An 18,759-nucleotide genomic window follows, 5' to 3' on the forward strand; every position below is an offset into this window, starting at 1 on the left:
ATTCTGGAGACCCAGCTTCGCTTGTCTTCTACCACTTCCTCTCGAGGTGTCCAGAATTGGAAACCTTGCCCAAAGCTGATCTGATCCGGTGGGCTCCTCACCACACTGCATGGACCCACTAGCCTTGTTCAGGCCGGACAGAGCTCTCAAGCCAGGGCACCTCATGTCTTTCCAGGGTGCAGATTCCTCATCCAATCAATGGGGAAAGAGTAACAGAGTTCAATGACACAAAACACAGGTGGCAACTTATGTGAAAGGAACCTGGCTTTCCTCCAAACGAGGTCACGAGCATTGCGAGTGCCTGCCATTTAGTCGGCCCCACTGCAGCCTCCTGAGAACAGCTGGACTACCCTCCTTTCCTCCCTCTCCTCCTCTATGCACCCCTCCCCGCTTCCTTTGCTCTTTCATTCAATGAACATTTCTTCAAGGCCTCCTGTTCTAGTTATCTACTGCTGCATAATAGACGATCCCAAAATCCAGGGGCTTCCAAAGAAAACCATTTTATTATATCTCACAACTTTGGGGACCAGAATGAGGGCGGGCCTCAGCTGGGTGATTCTTTTGTTCATTGCAGCATCTGCTGCCATCACTCAGTGGTAGTCACTGGCAGCCTGGCTGGTCTGCAGGGTCAAGGTGGACCATGTCAGGTGCCTCGGCAGAAAAGGCTAGAAGGCTTGGCTCACTGGGCTGCTCTCCCTCTTCATGCCACTCAGGGCCTCTCCATGTGGTGTCTGTAGTGGGTGAGTGGGACTTCTTACATGGCAGCTCCAGGAGTGAGTGTTCCAAGAGGCAGGACGTGGAAGCTGCCCGTCTCTTAAGGCCAGGGCACCAAAATTGGCACAGCGTCCCTTCTGCCATATTCTATCGGTCAAAGACATCACAGAGCCCACCCAGATTTAAAGGAGGGGGCATCTAGACTCCCTCCTCTTGATGGGAGGAGTGTGAAAGCATTGGTGGCCATCTTTAATCTGCCACCTCTCCTATCTGCTGGGAATTGGGAGAGATGCCGTTAAGTAAAAGATCAAACAACACGAGTACTGCCATTTCATTCCTGCTTTACCTCCTCTGGGTTAAGTCCATATCCGGGGAGAGGCTTTCCCATTTCCTTAAGTTATGGGAAAAACTCTGTCTGACATTGCGGGGCGGGGGGGGGGGGTGAGTGGGGTGGAGAGGGAAACAGCATCTGTGCGGGGCACAGCTGTTCTCTGGAGGTGATGTTGGCTGGGGGTGAGATCCGGGAGAGAAGAAACTGCAGCTAAGAAGACGGGGGCTGGGAAGGGGCTGCAGAGAGGAAGGCGCTGTTGGCAGTTGTTGGGGAGAGAGAAGACCTTGAGATTGTCTTCGTCTGAGTTCCCCCGAAAAGCAGAACCTGAAACGAAAAGTTGGGATGCAGGAAGTTAATTTGGGAGGTGACCACAGGAAGCACGGTGAGGGGCTGGGGAAGTGAGACAAGGAGGGGAAGCAAACCAATAAAGGTGTGCTGAGGAGCAGGCGGGCATCTGCGGCTCAGTGGTGCTGGGGCCCCTGGGAGACTCTGTGGGACCCACTCCGGAGGTGTGGACTGAAGAGCAGGGCAGCTGCGCTGTGTAGCACCATCTCCCTTCCCTCACTGACCAGGAGTTGATCCCAGGGCGCTAAGCTCCCAGCACTTTTGCCCTACTTTGCACCGGTGACCACCTCAGGACAGTCATTGTGTCCAGGAGCTGCCGGTTGGTGGCCTCCAGTGGGGCTAAGAGGGTATGGGCAAGCCCTGACAGGGCCTGCTGAGACAGTCTATGATGAGAATTCTTATTCTCTTTGCATTGGGATACGCACGGGGCCTCTGCCTCACCCACCTCCAGGGGGCGCCAGTCACACTGTATTCCATGCAAAGGATGCCCCCCTGGCATCCTCCTCCTCCACCTTCCCGCGAATACATCATTACAAGCTGCATGGCCCACGAGTGCTTCAGGAGCCAGAAGATTCTCCCGGGGATACATGAAGAATGCTGAGTCCTAAGTCAAGGTGGGCGCTGGGCCGAAACAAAGATGCAGGTGGGACAGGTGGCACTTGCAGTTACCCTGTGTTTGTCTCCTTGCAGCCCAGAGTCCAGGAAAAAGAGAAAGGAAGCACCTTCAGAAACACGAGGTCAACCTCTGGGACCCCCTCTTGTGTCTTCCAGGGCTTAAGAAACACAAGGAGGTCCTTTGTCCTCTGAGGCCAGACCAAGTTAGCAGATTCATTCTCCCTCCACGGGCTCCATTTGGTCAGCCAGTCCCCCCATGGCCCTCCTCTCTCTACTCCCCAGTCACATGGGGGGGCAGAAGTGGCGCCAGATGTCGAGCCCCGCACCCCAGTTCAGAGCCCCTTCTCCACCATTCCCTAGCTGGACCTGGAGGAAGTAACTTGCCTGCTCTGAGTTTCTGTATCCCATCTAGGACCATCTCTCAGGCCCCCCGAAACCCCTGCCGGCTGTGATTTGTGATTCTATGAGGAAGGAGTGAGACGATGCGTGTCAGTGACCACTGAGGAGTTAAAAGTACTGTATAAACTGAAAGCTCTCCATCTCCGCTTGCTCTCCCCTCATAGGAGCCCTCCACCCCACGCACTCTCGCCCTGCCCCCACAATCCTAGTGGGATCTCTGTGTCCTTGGTTACTCCATGAAACCCACGTTGAGAGCTCTGCTTTTCTCGTCGTCTCTTCTTGACAGTGGAGAAGAGCGCCCCCAGCCCCCCAGCTTACCCATATGCCCTGAGATGCCTCAGGCCAGAAGTGGGCAGAGCATGGGGCTCCATGCACCGGTTCATGCCCACACCCTATTCTGTGTAGACTCTGACGAGTGGTTGTGTGTTGAGACAGGCCAGCCTTACAGCTCCAACTGCCCTCGGTTACGGGGCCTTTTCAACTGTTCTGGTTCTGAAAAGATCTCTAGGCCGCCTCCTTAGGATGCTCTTGGCTACAAGTGACAGAAACCCCCAAGACAGGAAGGTCCTCAAGATGGTACTTTGAGGCTCCTCTCCAACCGGTCCCAAAAAGGCTACTGCCGTCTCAGGCATCGCCTGCATACACACAACCTCTAGAAGCGAAGAATTGTCCCTTCCAAGCAGGGGTGATACTCGACACATTCAACAGCCCGCACAGCAGGGCCCTGCTCCGTGAGAAGAAACCCCAGCGGCGCGCTGCAGGCCTGCTGAAGATCAGGAGGGTCTCCAGGGCTGCCCTCCTAAGAGTAAGGAAGCCCCGCAACAGAATTAGCTCACGGCTCCTTGGCCAGCACTGGACCACGTGACTCCACCTCCGAACCCAGTTTCTGGGGCATTACCACTGATGGAGTTGGAATGGTAAAGATGTGCCTCTGCAGTGGGAGTCGATGGACTCCCCTTTCTTGAGGGTGGACGTGTGAATTAGATTCGGGTGCCTTTAGCAGGTTGGAAGTTGCAGAGCCCATCAACCTCACCTGATCCCCCCTCACCCCATGTCTCCCCAAATCACAGGCTCCTTGTGCCTGCCTCAGGTCCACTGTTACATATGCCCCGAGCATCTTGCTTTTGCCCCGTTACTTCTTTCTGTAACTACAAGTGCTCTATGCTTTTTATGAGATTTATCTTTATAATCTCTGCCAAGTATGAGATGAGGACTACTCGGTTCAGTTGGACCCGTTTCATGGATGGACAAACTGAGCACTCGTAAATGAGCCATTTGGGAGAGCCGAGGATAAGGTTAATGGAAGCGAGCTTGTGACAAACCAGCAGTTTCTGCTCAGCTGCCTGCGTTTCTCCCTCTCTCCTGCTCACAGCCCCCCTTCCCCTCTCCTTGGGCTTAATTGATAGGCAAATTATTGAGTGTTTGGCCAGGCTGGGGGCCAGGAGGCTGTTTATAGCTGGCAGATCTTGCCTTTTAGGTAAGATGGGGCTGAGTCTGCCAGCAGCCATCCGATAATGGGCCTCTTCCAGTGACAAGGGTGTGATGGATGGCCCCCATTCTTTGATATCAATGCTTTTGTTAGTTTGCATTTTATGCGGTGCCTTTCCTCTGGGCAACTCAAGGCCTTGTGCAGAGTCTTATGTAATGGAAAATAATTCTGCAAGGTAGGCAGACGCGGCAAGGCCAGACTACAGAAACCGCATTCCTGATACACACACGCAGCCGCCCTGCTGGGGCCCATCTGTGTTGGGGCAGTGACATTTGTGGCACTTTGAAACTAACAGAGAGCAGAGGCAAAGGGGGACGTGATTGCCTTTACTGAGCTCCAAGGAGACCTCTCTCTTGGGCTTGGGTGACTGGTTTTAAAATAAGAAAAGGAGGGAGTTTAAGAAAGAGAGAAGTAAGAGAGGGAGGAATGGGGCAAAGACTAAAAGGAAGGAGAAATCAGTAAGTGAAGGAAAAGGTGCCCAACAGCATTGGCCAGCTGCGAAATGTCAATTCAGATTGTTGTGAAATAACACTACACCCACCAGAATGACCAGTACATCAAAACTAATCAAACAAATACTACATGCTGGTAAGGATGTGGAGCAACTGGAACTTCATATGCCGCGGATGGGCTATAACTTGGTACAGCCATTATGGAAAACTGTGCACTAATCACTAGAGCTGAACAGATGTTCACCCTATCACCCAGCAATTCCCCTCCTGGCTAAATACCCATAGACAGCACATATGTTCACCAAAAGACCTGCAAAATGATGTTCCTCATGCCATTCAATTAGCCAAAGACTGAGGACAACCCAAATGTTCATCAGAAGTAGAATGGATAAATAAATTGTGGTGCATTTCTGCTGTGGAATATTATGCAACAATGAAAAAGAACAAACGACTTGTCCATACAACACATAGGAACTCTCACGTACAGGATGTGGAGGGAAAGAAGGCAGACACTAAAGAGTGCATTCTGGATGATTCCATCTATATAAAGTCCAAAACCAGGCTAAAGTAATCTATGGTGACAGAAATCAGAAAAGTGGTGACCTACTACCTGGGAGGTGAGAAGGCACCATCTGGGGGTGCTGGTAATGGTCTTGGTGAGTTTACTTTGTAAAAATTCATGGAGTTGTACATTCATGACGTGTGCACTTTACTGTACATACATTACGCTTCACAAAAGGTTTGCAATAAAGCAGGGAGAAGGAAAAATGAGGGAAACACAGACATGTCTCTATTCGTGAACAGGTTGGATTACGACTGTCCCTGAATCCATTTGCTCATTAATCTGAAGAGACCACCACTAACTCCACCTGTTCAAGGCGGCAGAGTGAGTATATATTTTTTTTCTAGTGCTGAGCTTTCCATCAGTTGGTGAGCCAAAATTTCATAAGCAGAGAAGCTTCTATTTAGAGTAAGGCCAAGGGCAATAGAGATTTATGACTTCATTCATTCACTCATTCATTCATTCCAAGCATCAAAGACAGGAAGAATTACGTGATTCTGGAAGCCTTTGGCTGGAACTATTCATTTCTAGATGTCCTCTTATCAGCAAGACATTTCAGCTCATTTGGGGAAAAAGTCAGAGGTGGGATGGGCACTGCCACTGCTGTGAAAACTGCCTTCTCTCCCCTTTTCTCTAGATTCCTGGATTGGGGGAAAATACCTGCTAGAATGGAAGGTGACAAGGTAGTGACAGTCTTGAAACAGGGTGTTTTAGTTTCCTAGCACTGCCATAACAAAGCACTACAAACTGGGTGGCATAAACAACAGAAATGGACTGTCTCACCGTTCTGGAGGCTGGAAGTCCAAGATCCAAAGTCCAAGATCAAGGTGTCAGCAGAGTTGGTTCCTTCTGACGGCTGGAGGGAGAATCTGTTCCAGGCCTCTCCCTTAGATTCTAGTGGTTAGCTGGGAATCTTTGGCAGCCCTTGGCTTGTAGAGGCATCACCCCGATCTTTGTCATCATCTTTGCATGGCCTTCTCCCTGAGTGTGTCTTTCTCTGAATTTCCCCTTTTTATAAGGACACCAGTCATACTGTATTGAGGCCCATCCTCATGACCTCATTTTAATTTGATAACCCTTGTAAGCATCCTATCTCCAAATAAGGTCACATCCTGAGGTACTGGCCTCAGGAGTTAAGACTTCAACATATATTTTAGGGGGACACGATTCAGCCCATACCAGAGGGGAATGACTCCTCCACTCCAAGCACCAAGTATGCACTCCCTCCCCGTATCTGGAGCGCATCAGCTGGAAGAGGCTGACGAGGGACCAGCAGCTTCTGAAACACCTGGGGAGGGAAAAGCAGTAGACCTAAAGAAGAATGAAAGGCTCCCCGAGATCAAAGGAGGAGAAGCTATGGAAACACCATCACGGCTGCAGGCACAGGTTCAGGAGACAGACAGGTTTGGTTCAAATTCTGGTTCCACTCATGGACTCACACTCTCATTGGATGACCCTGAGCAAGTTAAAGTTAGGTTCTTTAAGCTCAATTTCCCCGTCTCTAAATTGGGGCTCCTGTTCCTACCTCCCAGGGTTGTCACAGAGCTCCGCTTCGATAATGCCTAGAAAGAGGATTGTGCTGTGCTTGGTGCACAGACAGCACACAAGACATGCAAGGAATTGTTGTTTGGCCCTGGAAGAGACTCGAGGAGGGCAGAAACATTAAGTCAGGGCTTTAATAACTGTAGAGAGAGCAGTTTTAAAATGATTGATCAGTTTTTCAATTATTTCAGTTGCATATGGATATGTTTTTAAATGCGAACACCATAGAAAGGTTCAGGGTAAAAAGTACCTCTCCACAATCTATCTCCTAGGTCTCTAAGCCCACATCCCTAGAATTTTTCCAAACATATTTATAATATCTATATATTAAAATTTTCTTTCGGATGCATAAATGGGACCACAGCAGATGCTGTCATACCCACTCACAGTGTCCCCTGGATTACCCCACCCACCCCCAGAGGCACCTTCAGACATTCTGCTCAAAGCCTACCTCTTCCTGAATCTTTCTGCATGAGCATGCTCTCTGGACAAGGAGATGCTCGCTGGCCCTCAGGGCTGGCTGGAAGTGCCAGGGAATGAATGCCCCTCAACCGATGAGGGGTTGGAGTTGGTGAATAAATACCCCAGATTCCTTGCCCCTTGGCGGCATGATCCTGAGGCATGTTCCACACAGGCTCTCAGCGAGTCCCCATGGGACTGAACCTCAGTTGCCCACAGTGGGAACCTGCTCATTGACATGGCCTTTATTGGCATCCTCCCTGCTCTATCTTGCTTCCCTCTTCCCTCACTGTGCTTCCTGAATCACCTCCCAAATAATGACTTGCACCCAGATTCTTGTCTCAGGGTCTGCTTTTTGGGAAACCCAACTAAGACTAGGATGATACAGTCACATACTGGTCTGCAATGAGCTTTTATCAGCCAGCAGTATGGCTTGCAGATCTTCTCCTATCAGCACATATTGAAAGACTGTTTTCAACGTCATCGTCTGGGTGCGCCATAATTAATTTAGCCAGTCCTCCCCTGATGGACATTTAGATTGCTTCCAAGATTTTGCTGTTTTGAGCCATGTAGCAATGAGCAGCCTTGTGCATGTATCTTTTTGCAAATGGACAAGTATATCAGAAGGATAACTTTCTAGAAGTCCAATTGCTGGGTCAAAAGCTAAGGGAACAGTTTTGATCAGGACCCAGGGGTGGCTCTGGGGCTCAAGACTGGAGATGACAGGAGTAGAGTGGCTTGAGCCTGGGGACACTGTTCTCAGTGAGGAGCCAGTGCTCCTGAAGAGGGTCTGCTCACCTGGAGATTCTGCCTAGGGGGTCTCTGTGCATTTGTTGGGGGTTTCTGTGTGCTCTGACTGCGTGCTGGGCAGTGCGCCCACTGCAGCAGAAGGGCCTTCCCCTAGAGTTGCTGCCTTCAAGAAGACCCCCCACACCACCCATATCACATGCCCATACCCCACTGCCACGTTTGTGCCATACAGAAAGAGTCGTTTTTCAAGCTAAAGTCTCCAGTTTTCAGATGAAAAACAACTTGTTTTGAGAGCATGCACTCCTGAGATCCTCAGGCTCTTCCTTAGAGCTGACTGTTGAGAAGAAATTAATTTTTAGGGTAGGAGGAATTGGTGAGGAGACTGGAGATGGATTCACGGTGCACACTGGGAGTATTTTCTATAATTTCGTTGCTCTGCCCACTCGTGAACACTTACAGTGTTTACCTGATCATCAGCTGGTTCAGAAAACAATTTTTAAAAGCATCAAAATACTTCTTTGTTCCTCTTTTGAGTTATTTGCTGCCTGCTGGCTACCTACTTGATCTCATCTTAAGATGCAGAGAAAGATGCTCTAGACCTCGCTCTGGGGACTTGAACTATTGGAGATGAGAGGACAAAGGCTAGAAGCAGCAATGGCGGGAACCATCCAGAAAGTCAAGGTTATTGATAGAGAGGAGGGAAAGGATTCGTCTTTCCCTTTATCCTCCTTCTCTTGCTTTTCCTTTTCATCTGCTGTTTTCCTTTGTCATTGGAGGTGGGGGGAAAAGGCAGAAATGCCACACACACACCCTTAAGAAAACCTTTGGGAAGGAAAGGGATCTGTGAAGAATTGTCAAAAGAGAAAGGGTATTTTGTTGGATTTCTCTGCAGGTGAGATGTGGGTGCCACATCTCTCTCTCTCTCCCTCTCTCTCTCTCTCTCACACACACATGCACACAGAGGCAAACACAAGTTCAAGATCTGAGTCCTGGTAAGAGTCTCTGACTCCCACACCCCACCTGACTTCAGTTCCAAGGCCCCCCATGGTGTCAAACCTGGAAAAGCAGAACCGTTAATCAGCCACCTCAGCGACCACACTTAGGAGGTGCAGCTGGGGAGAGGTCTGCCCTCCCTGTCCTCAAGGAGGGCCCGGGACTCACCTCGCCTCCGGGGAGGTTCTCCAGGCTGCATGGGGACAATCTTACTCCTGGAGGTGTGAGTTATGGAGTCTGGAGAGAGACGTGACAAAGGGAAGTGGTCCTCCCAAGCACCCCAGCAGAAGTGGGAACTTGAATTCTGACCTTGTTGCCGAAGGTGTGCAATTCAAAGGCAGGATATAGTCAGAAGCGACTGGGAGGAGTGGTGATGCTGACCAGCGTTCTTCTTCATTGAGCACTTACCCCATGCCAGGCCCATGTAATCAGATAGCCCCAAGTTCTCTTCCTTCATAGCCAGGTGAGGCCCCTGTGCCTGAAGGGTGTGTCTGAGGAATCTCAGACATGCATGGTCTCCAGGTAACTGCAAATCACCTCCCTTCCCCAGCTCCTGCTCTCTCTGTCCCCTCAGCACCTCTTGCCTATCCTTCACGCTCCTGCCTTCCCCCTCTTGAGAAGCAGCATAGCAGAATAGCTGTGAGCGGGGATTCTGGAACCAGATGGCCTAGGCTGGAATCCTAGCACTACCAGTGACCTACTCTGAGACCTCAGACCAGTTACTTAACTGTCCTGTGCCTCAGTTTCCTCTTCTCATTGTTGGGAAGGTCTATATATGGGAAGGGATTCTAACCGTGCCTGGCACATGGTCAGCACTGAAAAAGTGTTTGTTAAATAAAAATGATTGCACGTCCTCTTTGCCTATTACTGAAGGTTTGAAGATGATGGTGGGACCTTACAGTACAGTAAAGGGCGAGAAGAAACTTCAGGAGACAGTCCAAGATGGCAAAGTAGGAAGATCCTGAACTCACCTCCTCCCATGGACACACCCAATCTACAACTGCATATGGAACAACATCCTCTGAAAAAGACCTGAAAACTACCTGAGCAGCTCCTTCACGTTGGCAAATGAGGTAAGAGCCACGCAGAGGCGGAAAGGAGAGACTGAGACAGTCTCGAGATAAACTCCGGCCCCAGCGCAGTGACCCACAGTCGGAGGGAGCTCACGAACCCAGAGCTCCTCCCTGAGGAGTGGATTCGTACCCCACATTGGGCACCTCAACTTTTAAGACCTGCACCTGAGAGATGAGCCCCCCAAACATCTGGCTTTGAAAACCAATGGAGCTCATGTCCATGAGACCCAAAGAGCTGTAACGAATGGAGAAATGCCTCTTAGAGAGCTTGTGCAAAGAAGCAACTTCAAATTGAATGTCCTACAATTTTCTGGCTGATTCCCCTCACTAGGCATCCATTTCTGGCCTTCTCTCATCTAAGCCTCCTGGGGCCACCATTTTGCAGTTTTCTTCCTCTCCCTGTATTGACACATTTCTCCCTTCAACTCTGTTGCCTCAGTCTGGGGGAGTCTAGCTTGCACATGGAAAACTCAAAATTCTTATTACTTTGTTCCCAGAGCAAGTTATCCCCCTTTGTTCCAATCTCTCTGTTCCAGATGCAGCCCCGCTTTAATCTTTCCTCATGAAGACGTTGATGTGTTTTCTTGAACAAAAGAACCATCTACCCTGGGTCTCCAGCCTTTGCGACCTATCCAGGCTCTCCTTTAATCCTTGTGACAGCCCTGTGAGCTGAGTAGCGCTATTAGCCACGTCACAGCTGAGTAGATAATGGCCTAAAGAGGTTGTCACAAAACCAATTGGATGTGGAGCTGAGATTCGAACCCAGCTCTGTCTAACTGATCCTAACCACCATCCTGTACTTCCTTCACATACAAAAAAGCTATTTTAAAGGAGACCAAAATTTCTGTGCCTTAGTCTCTGAGTGACTCTGCTCTAGGTTGAGATAAAACAGTATATGACTTCTACCACTATGGAAAACAGTATGGGGGTTCCTCAAAAAATTAAAAATAGAACTACTATATGATCCAGCAATTTCACTTCTGGGTGTTTATCCAAAAGAATTGAAAGCAAGGACTCAAAGAGATATTTTTCACACCTACGTTCATAGCAGCATTATTCACTGTAGCCAAAGAGTGGAAGCAACCCAAATGTCCATCAATGGATGAATAGATAAACAAAATGTGGTCTATCCATACAATGGAACATTACTCAGCCTTAGAAAGGAAGGAAATCCTGACACGTGCTACAATACGGATGAAGCTTAAGGACATTAGGCTAAGTGAAATAAGCCAGTCATAAAAGGACACATATATTGTATGAGGCACTTAAAGTCATCAAATTCATAGAGACAGAAAGTAGAAGGGTGGTTTCCAGGGACTGGGGGAGGGGAGAGAGAGGAGTTGTTCAAAGAGTACAGAGTTTCAGTTTTGCAAGATAAACAAGTTCTGCAGATTTGTTGCACAACAATGTGAATATATTTAACGCTACTGAATTGTACACTTAAAAATGGTTCAGGTGGTAAATTTTATCTTATGTGTTTTCTACCACAATTCAAAACTTTTAAAAATTGAAAATAAAATTTTAAAAACACTGTTGCTTCTGAAATGCTCAACATTTAACCCAGCCGCTGGCCTTGCATGATTAGTTTGAAATCTCCCTTGTAGAACACGATTCCTGGACCCACAGAGCTGACTGTACCGGGAAATTGCTAAAGCTTCTCCAGGCTCTCTCCGAACAAGAGGTTTCTTTACACCTCTTCTCCCCAACCATGCTGAGTTCAGAGAGACTGTTAACGCTTTGGGGGGGTCTCAGGACCCTTTCTAGAATCTGACAGAAGCTGCCACGCTCTCCCTACCTCCACACCCCAGATTCACAAATGCAGTGACACAAATCATTTTCCTTATGATTCAGAGGACGCCTACATACCCTGGGGCCTCTCCACGGTCTTCCAAGGACCCCAGAATGAGATTCCCTATGTCCCTCGCATCTCGGAGCTTCCCCTGATCGGCACCAAGATTTCATCCTTAGTCGTCTGCTTTCCTTTCCAGGGAAATCAAGGAAAGAGAGAGCTTCTTATAAAAAGGCTGCATGTGGCGTCTCATCCTATCAGAATGGTGTTATGTTACCTGTGTGACAATTCACTCTAAAGCATCCCTATACGTACAGTGATGTGTGTGTATGTGTAAGTGTACTTACCCTAAAGGCAGTTGCTTAGCATTTAGAAGAAACTAATTCGGAACCCACACTCCAGAAGTGGCTACTCAAGTGTTTTAAATATCCGTATCTAAATCTACTGTAGAGGACCCCTTAATTAGCATCGAGATCTTAGAAATGGTAAGCGACATGGTTTAAGATGACAGGCTCTGCACCCCGGTGGGACGGAGGCTAGTGCAACCACCTGGCACTCTCAGGGCAGCACGCTAATCTGGAGGTCCATTTGGTCCTCTGTCATCTCCCCATTTTCAGAGGACTGTGACACCTGATCCCCCCCGGAGTTTGGCTGACCCCACCAAGAGAATATCATTGCATCTGCCTCAGAGCAAACTGTGCATGGAAGTGCCTATCAGAGGGCCTGAGGACAGAGGGGGACATGACCAAGCCTACGGGAACACGTTTCATCACTGTCCTTGTACCTGCTTCCTGATACAGCAGGAATTCTGTATCCTGCAGCTGGTCGAATTCCATCTGAGGTTTGCCTTCATTCTCATATGCTATCCGGGCAGTGGGTGGCGGGGAAGGACAGCTAGAGCCCCAGCCTGGTTCCCTGGCGCGTTCGCCGGCAGCAGCATCAGTTCGGGGATGCTCCCGAGCTGTCCAAGTCGAATGAAGCTTTGCCGTATTCAGAATTAACCCATGTCTTCTGGACTCACTTTCACCCTCTCTCTCCTCCTGGCTCTGGCTTCATTCTTACGCTCCCTGGTGATGGCAAGGCGGTGGCAGCATCTCCCTATATTCGCCCCCATTCCAGTTTGACATGGAAAGTAAAGAGTATCTTTTCCAGAGGGCTCTAACAAAGTCCCCACAGTGAGTCTGATTGCCATTTTGGCCTGACTTGGATCATGCAACCATCCCTGATCCCATCATTGTTGCTGAGGAAAAGATGTTCTGATAGGCCAGGCATGGGTCACATGCCACTCCAGGTAGGGGTGTCAGCTCCATCAGAACCACATGGCTTGAGAGAAGTCAGAGGAAAATGGTGGACTAAAGCTGGCCCCAAATTCTTTGCCACTCTTCTCATTGAGAGGTAGAGTCCATTTCCCCTCCCCTTGAAGCTAGGCTAACCTTGTGCTCTGTTTTGACCAATAAAATATGGTAGATGTGACACTGTGTAAATTTCAAGGCTGGGCCTGAAGAAATCTACGGATTCTGCTTTTGTGTGCTTGGAGCACACCTACATGGAATGCTGTGAGGAAGCCCAAGCAGCCATGTGGAGAGGCCCATGTTGGGGAGATTTGAGGAGCCCTGGCCAATATTCCTAGCTTATCTCCCAGCCAGCACCCAGCACTACCTGCCAGTTGTGTGGGTGGGGCCATCTTGGACAGTCCAGACCAGCTGGACCTCCAGACATCACAAGGAGCCAAAGAATCACCCAGCTAAGCCTGGTCAACTTGTGGAACCATGAGAAATAATGACTTGTTATTGTTTGAAGTCATGAAGCTTTGGGGATAGTTTGTTACACAGCCACGGATAGCTGATACAGGGTGGTTCCCCAAATGAAAATCAGGAAGTTTTCCTGGAAATTAAATGAGTGGATGCTAGATGGACAACAAACAAGAGTCCACCTCAGCCATCTGCTCTATGTAGTCAACTCTACCTGGCAACTCATGGGCTCAAGAAGACATGGAATTTTTTATAGCAGCATCCCAGGGTCCACTCAGCAGTTTTGTCAGCGTCCAGAGACGGTTGCTGCAGCAGCAGAGGCCAATTCCTGATTCCAGGCTCACAGCTCCAGCAGTGGGGTTTTAAACACAGTTGCTCCATTGGTGGTTCTTGACCTCCTGCATGTGGCAAACATGGCGGCTCCCTTGGCAGATCGGTCCCACAGGGTTCTGGGAGTCGTTCCTGGAGACCCAGCCTAGAGTTTTCATAATTGCCCTTCTGGAGTAGATTGACTGGTGGCCTCCCAAAAGCTAGGTCCCCGTTCTAACTCTTGGAACCTGGGCAAAAGGGTCTTTGCGGATGTAATTAAGTTAAGATCTTGAGATGAGATCATCCTGGATTACCTAGGTGGGCCCTAAATCCAATGATGAGTGTCCTTATAACAGACAGAAGAGGTGAAAACACACAAAGAAGGCATGTGAAGACAGAGGTGGAGACTGGAGGGGTGCAGCCGCAAAGAATGCCAACAGCCCCGAAGCTGGAAGAGGCAAACGATTCTCCCCCTGGAGCCTCAAGCGCGAGCATGTTTCAACCTTGATTTTGGACTTTTGGCCTCCAGAATGGTGAGAGAATCCATTCCTGTTGTTCTAAGCCACCCAGTTTGTGATCACTTATTACAGGGGTCAGGGAGCAAGTAGAACTCCTGTCATTCTATAAAGCACTGACTTCCCTGTATTAAATCTCTTTCTGCTTAAAATCTCTGGAGTGGTTTCTGTTTCTTGCACTAAACCCTGAGTGATACAACTCCCTTTCCATCCAGGAAATGGAAGACCAAGCAAGCCAGGACGCAGACTGGGAGGAGGACCCACGGACACACACAGGTTTGAGGCTTATAAAATGGGACCACCCGGGCTTCTGCTGTCAGCCTCACAGGCAGGTGCATTTCTCCAGTTCGGTGGGAGCACTGGTCCTGATGGAGTCTCCTTATTGCTAGTGTGGCAACAAGAGTTGATTTTTACTTTAAATGATTCTGCAGCCAGCTCCTGGGCTCACCTCCACCGGGAGCCCACTACATGCACAGTCTGGGAGCGCAAAGCGAAGCAGGGCCCAGCAGCGGCCGCCTCTTTCCGTTATCCCACAGAGTCTAACAAAGAGCCAGAAGCCACCAGAACAAGATGGAGAGTCTCTCCCAATACCAGTGAGAGACTCCAACCACTGTCACTTTCTGAGAGGCAAGTTGTCTTGGTTTGCTTTCTTTCTCCAAACCAGGCCTCAACATTTTCATTGACATGAGTCGGTGTGTATACGTGGGTGTCTGGGAAGCTGTGTGTCTGTGCGTGCGTTTCTGTGTGCATTTCTGTGAGTTAGTGTTTGTGTTTGGATGTGTGTGTGTTTATATGTGCGTGCAGAGAAGGTGTTGGGAGAACCGAAGTGGCCGTGGTTACTGTGAACACCGTGAACCTGGGCGATTGTTTTCATAAATAGGAGGCTGGAGAGGGTCTCGTGCTGCTCTGACCATCGTGCTGTGGGAATGACACTGCTCGGGCACAGTCCTTCTTTCGTTCTGCAAGCGTAACCACGTAAACCAGGACAGGCGAACGCCTCTCCATGGAAACCCGGGTGGACCTGCTTCATGCGTGGAGCTCCTAAGCCAGGGCGCTATAGCGCCTCGTGGCCTTTGCGTGGGGGGTCAAAATAAAAACCGTAGAGTTCTCTGCCGGTAAATGTGACATCACCGCAGAGCTTCTCGATAAACTCCCTGGGGAGCCTGTGCTGCTGGTTATTTATGAAGCGTGCATTGGACACCTGGAGCTGTTCCAGCCACTGGAATGGGTTCCAGCCCTGTTCGGGCCCTCAGGAAGCTCCTCACCTTATGTGGCGCAATCAACACTGGGCAAGGCAGAAGACAGGGGGTCGCGAAGCTGCTAGTGGCTCAGGCCAGCTCCGTCCCTCCTACACTGAGCCAGGTCTCTGGAACTCGGCCTTCGTGACGGAGCCCCCACCTTAGACATGGGCTCCTGGTGGGAATTCTGCCTCTCTGCTGCCTGCTCCACCCCCTGGCTACTTCCAAAAGGACAGGAGGGCCACCTTGATTTCCGCATGCCTGCAGAATCCTGACCCTGAATCCTCTTCATGGGGCCTGGGGCCACCCTTCTCCATCCCCAGTGGCATACCCCTGTGTCGGCCTGGCTACGCAGGGCCCCTGACACCTGCCCAGCTGGCTACGCCGTTACTCACTGCTACTGCGGAGGCGGAAAGTGTCTGGAGCCTGGGGCCTGGCCACGCTCGCCATCCCGTCTGGACGGTCCCCAGCCCCGGTTCTGACAGCTGCCTTGGCAGAAGGCTCCTATCAAACACTAGCCTTCAGATCCTTTCAAACCCCTGCCCACTAGCCAGAGTGCTCCCCCATGGGCAGTGTGGCCCGGAAACCATCCCCACCACCCTGAGCATCACCCAGGGCTGGGGGCTCAGCCAGGGAACACAGCAAAGCTGGGGTCTCCAAGTGTGTTCCAAGGAACAAAAGGCAAGGAATAGAAGCCAGCGGGCGGGCGGGGGCTGTGGAAGGTGGGAGGAGGAGAGCTGGAGCACCCACGGGCCCCGTCCTCAAGACTCGCACCTCCTGTGAGAGTCCCAGTGGCCATCGGTTGTCAAGCTCTCACTGTGTGTTATGTGCTGGAGATGTGTCTTCACACCGGGCCTCCCAGCAGCATGAATTATTCCTGCCTGTTCAGCGAGGACACTGAGACACACGGCGGAGCGCCCCACCCACCGTGAGGAAATGCAGTCTCATTCCCCCCGCGCATGCCCTCAGGCCACCACGACTGCCAGCCTGCTGCACATTTCTCAGACCTGCTGGTGGCGCGGGCCCCCGCCTGAGCCAGGACTGACAGAGCGTGGGGACAAGCACAAACGGTTCTGTCCTTCCACCAGCCTCGGCTCTGTCTCCCCTCAGTGGCGCCTGGGCTCTGGCCCCTTCTTCCCTCCCTCCTTGAGGCTCAGAGCCTTATCGTGGCCACCAGGGCCAGGGCTCCCAGCAGCCTCGGTACAGATCCCCCTGCCATTCATCACGGGAGACCCTTTGGACATCTGTGTTGAGAAACAAATGTTCTCCCACTTTAGTAAATCATGTGAAACATCACGCACAGGGACAGCTGCTTAGAACACAAGCTACTGCTTTCCTACAAGGTGGGGACATCAAAGGCACAAAATGTGTGCAGGGCTGTGCACGGGCAGAGGCTGCCTGCTGGCTCAGCACGTCCTGCTTCCCTCGCATGCCCCTCCGCCTCAGGCTCCAGGCCGACTGGGCACCGCGACTCCCTCCTCAGCCCTCAGGGAAACAAGGTCGTCTTTCTGGCTTGTTACCCGGACACGAGGCAGGCTTGGCAGACAGCTCCTCCAGGCGCCTCCCCAACACCTCAGCTTGATTGGCCTTGCCTCTCTGGTTCTGGAAACCAAACATCTCACCAACATGGCTCCTGTGTCAGAGGGTGGGGAGGGAGGACAGTGGTGGACAAAGTGACATTGAGCGGTAGACTAATCACGTTATTGGACTCTCTTACAGCCCCTTTCCTTTGGGGTTCTCTTTCTTCCCTCTGTCCTCAGGCTCCTAGACCCAAGCTCCCATCCTTCGAAACCTACTCTTTGGAATAAATCTCTAGTCAGTCATTTACACCTTAGTATGAATTTAAGTCAATGAAATCATTCTCTCTCCCAGGAGGATTTGTATTTAAATCTTTCTGGATGGAAATCATTAGTCCATGAGAGATTTATCCCCATTAGAGGGATTTTGATTCCTAATCCACCGAGGCAGAGAGACATTTTGGGGGCTACAATGCTTCCACTGACTGGAAATCGCATAGCTTCATCCACCTGCCCTGTTTCCAAATTGTCTAGCTTCGGTCAACTTCTTCCCTCTTCCTAGGGTTTAAGGGGTTTTGTTCACTCATCTTTATGATTCACCTAAGGATCATTAGATTTCTCCGAGGTCTGGTGGGACCTTCGAGATCAAATGATACAAATTCCTAGATAAAGAAACAGAAACTCAGAGAGAAAGAAGTGAGATGCCCGAGATCCCACATCAAGTTACAGCGAAGCTGGGACCAGACCCAAGATTTCCTGGCCCCCAGCAATGTCCTTTGCACTGTGCCACACCAAGACCCATAAATAACTCTCACGCCAACATCAGCACTATTTGCAAAGTGCAGTCCAGGCAGCAGCTCTCTGCTTTGCTAAACCACAGAGATGGGCCTGTGCCGGGGGCCTGGCCCTTCCGGGGTTAATGACACAGGCAGCCTCTGTGCGGCTCGGGAGGAATGTTCCTAGAAGCATTTAGGCTAGAAAAGGAGGCCGTGGGGCTCCCTTATGGCTACAGGGTCTGTAGGGTGCCCGGGCTGGAGACCTGAGCAAAACTCACTGTTGTCGCCATCCAGACAGGCACCGCTCCTGAATTTTCCAGCAAGGGACATTAGTTTTGTTTTCCAAGCAGCCCAAAGCCCCTCATCCTTCGAAGACAGAGCCCCCCTCGGCCATAGCCATCAAGCCAGCTTCCTTAGTCCTCACCAGCCCACACAAGACCCCTCACTTCCTGAGATCAGCCCTGCTTTAAATTTGATCTGAATTTATCACAGAAGCACAGGCCAAAGGCAGAGGACCAGCATCAGTATGTGGTCTCGTGCATTACCAAGCGCTGGAAACAGGCTGCCTGGGTTCAAATCTCACCTCTGCCGCCTCCCAGCTGTGTGTCTTTGGGCTGTTTACTTAACCTCTCTGTGCCTCAGAATCCTCATTTGTTGGGTAGGGATACTTCTGGCACCTGCCTCCTGGGCTGTTGCGACAGCAAAATGCAGTCAGTACATGGAAAACACTGAGGACACTGCCTCCACGTCGTGAGAGCTCACTTAAAGTTACCCATAATGCCTTTGGTGCCTCCTTTCAGAAGCTCCCAGACATCTCTTCACCTCTTCCCGTAAAACGAGTACTACAAGCTTTGGTTTCAAAGGGAGTGAGGGCTACATTTAAAGGAAGCCATGTGGAACATGTATGTGTGTGTATGTGTGTGTGTGTGTGTGTGTAGCAGAGGGAGTTGTGGGAGGTTCCCCACCTGCTTGAAATCAGCATGATTCTACATCCGGTCATTATTCCATCTTGTTTTGACATGTTCCTTGTTTCTAACACACAGGTTAGTGCTGAGACATAAAATAATGAGGAAAAGAAGGTGGAACGCTCTGAGGAAGCCAAGGCTACATAAATATGTTAACTTTCAAACAAACCTGAAT

The 18,759-nt window shown here is 50.3% G+C and overlaps 1 long non-coding RNA gene across 2 annotated transcripts; it reads right to left on the reverse strand.

The window, feature by feature from the left end:
* Positions 1-484: 484 nt before the first annotated feature.
* On the reverse strand, positions 485-18,706 carry LOC139080918 (uncharacterized). Of its 2 annotated transcripts, none has more exons than XR_011535779.1 (5): positions 18,203-18,706; positions 8,820-16,959; positions 5,691-6,195; positions 1,836-2,073; positions 485-1,369 (listed from the first exon to the last, which is right to left on the reverse strand). It is a non-coding gene; the product is annotated as an uncharacterized lncRNA (long non-coding RNA). The 2 variants fall into 2 exon arrangements; XR_011535780.1 differs by having other exon boundaries at positions 1,836-2,466.
* Between the last annotated feature and the right edge of the window lie 53 nt (positions 18,707-18,759).

This window comes from Equus przewalskii, chromosome X, assembly GCF_037783145.1.
Source record: "Equus przewalskii isolate Varuska chromosome X, EquPr2, whole genome shotgun sequence".
NCBI lineage: Eukaryota > Metazoa > Chordata > Mammalia > Perissodactyla > Equidae > Equus > Equus przewalskii.